The sequence below is a fragment of the Entelurus aequoreus genome, linkage group LG24, assembly GCF_033978785.1.
Source record: "Entelurus aequoreus isolate RoL-2023_Sb linkage group LG24, RoL_Eaeq_v1.1, whole genome shotgun sequence".
NCBI lineage: Eukaryota > Metazoa > Chordata > Actinopteri > Syngnathiformes > Syngnathidae > Entelurus > Entelurus aequoreus.
Window position 1 is genome coordinate 7,717,438 of NC_084754.1, and position 2,693 is coordinate 7,720,130.

Here is a 2,693-nt window from a genome sequence, read left to right on the forward strand (position 1 = left end):
AGTGAGCAAATTACCTAAATATTAAATGTTGTCATAAATGTGCCTGTTAGTACATTACATATATACTTACATCATGTATATAAAACCCTAATGGATCATCTGAGACCAGCCACCCGGACAGCTGCTGCAACAATTGGTTTGCATAACCAAAGATTTTCGACACAGCTGTGAGAAACCGTCTCAGGGAAGCTCATCCGCATGCTTGTCGTCTTCATCGGGGTCTCGACCTGACTGCAGTTTGTCTTCGTAACTGACTTGAGTAGGCAAATGGTCACATTCGATATATATATATCAGTGTTTCTCAACCCCACCAGTTTCATATGCGCATTCACCGAACCCTTCTCTGGTGAAAAATAAAATGTTAGTTTTTTTTCGAATTCAAGAAAATGTATATGTTTTTTTACTGGTGCACAAAATGAACCGTGCATGAACATCACCTTGTTCAAAGAACAAAACCAATACAGTGCATGAACTCACAACAAATTACACACCTTACACACATTACCATGAATTGATTAACGTGGACCCCGACTTAAACAAGTTGAAAAACTTATTCGGGTGTTACCATTTAGTGGTCAATTGTACGGAATATGTACTGTACTGTGTCAACTGTACTGTTTCATATAATGTATTCTCTTCCTTTGCAATCTACTAGTAAAAGTTTCAATCAATCAATCAAAAAACCTGCAAATCAGATGGAAAATTAGAGGGAACATTGTTTGGGGGTATCCATAATACGGCGATAGGGAGAAGTTTTTATTTACACGATAAGTCGGATGTGTCTTTACCTCCGTGGCGGAGGCTCCGCCGAACCCCTGAGGCCGACTCACCGAACCCCTAGGGTTCGATCGAACCCAGGTTAAGAACCACTGATATACTGTATATATATATATATATATATATATATATATATATATATATATATATATATATATATATATATATATATATATATATATATATGTATGTATATACATAAATATGCATATATATATATATATATATATATATATATATATATATATATATATATATATATATATATATATATATATATATATATATATATATATATATATATATATATATATATATATATATATATATATGTATGAGTGGGAAAGTTTGTTTGGATTGGGTCATATAAATAATTGCAGTGCTGTGTGCTCCTCAACATTCATGGTCATTAACCTGATTTTTTAACCAAGCCCACGGCAAAGTTGTAGCAATTAGACTGGCAGATCATTTAAATTAGGTGGAGGCACCCCACAGGCCTTAATAAACATGTGATGTCTTGCAACCCAGACTGAAGACGCCGGCAAGCCTAACATGGCCCGCGGGTCGTATTTTAGACACCTTTGCTCTACAGTTGTTGCAAACCACATCAAATATCTTCCTGACTCCTTCAACCACGACCAATTAGCCTACAAAGTGAACAGCTCGACGGAGGACACCATCACTCTCACACTCCACACCGTGCTGAGTCGCCTGGAGAACAGGGGTTGCTACATGCGGATGCTGTTCATGGACCACAGCTCAGCTTTTAATACCATCATCCACGACATTCTTGTTTCAAAACTCTCTGGCCTACAGATCCCCACATCCACCTGCCATCGAATAAAATACTTCCTCACAATCCGTAGTCAACATGTTAAAACTGGCCCCCACTTCTCCTCAACCCACCTCGTCAGCACTGGCTCCTACCAAGGCTGTGTGCTGATTCCTCGTCTGTACACCTCGCACTGCGTCCCACCCAACCAACGCAATATTTAAGTTTGCGGACGACAACACCGTGGTTTGGCTCATTACAAATGGAGACAGCACCAAAAATAACCGGACCTTGAACATCAAAAAAACAAAATAACTCATTGTGGAATTCAGGAGACAACCACACCCACGCCCCCCTCCTCATAAATGGTGAATGTTTGGAAAGTGTCTCCTCAATCAGGTTTCTGGGCACCACCATCTCCGCAGACCTTTCCTGGTCTATTAACATCAAGGCCCTGGTGAGGAAGGCCCAGCAGCGTCTTCACTTCTTCCATATCCTGAGGAAAAACAATCTGGACCAGAAGCTGCTGCTGGCCTTCTATCACTGGTCTGTGGAGAGTGCATTCACATACTCACTGAGTGTGTGGTACCCAGGCTCCACAGTGGAGGACAGGAATGCTGTGCTCATATAAACAGCCCAGAAAATCATTGGCTACCCCATGTCTCCCCTGTTGGACATCTCCAGATCCTGCTGCCTTAAAAAAGTGAAGACCATCACTGGCGATCCTTCTCACTCCTTCCAACACCTGTTTGACCTGTTGCCCTCAAGACACCGTTTCAGGTCAATCAAATCCCATACCACCAGATTTACAAACAATTATTTTCCATTGGCCATACGGACTGCAAACACGAGTATTACCACCCCCCCAGTTTACTGCCTACCTTTTTAGAAATTGTTATATATACATTTTCAACAGCAACATAACTGTGCTGTTTGTATGTGCTTTGCTGCTGGCGGATTTCATTGTTTTTAATGTGCAATGACAAAAGTATCTTCTGTTTTAAGTGGGTTAAGAAAAATGGTACACATTATTTCTGTAAAAGTACTTTATACAGAGTACTGCACAAGTATGAAGGCAGATGATTTACTTTGTCACGGCATCAAACAGATTTAGAAAGACTAATCAATGTCTTTGTCTCCAGCA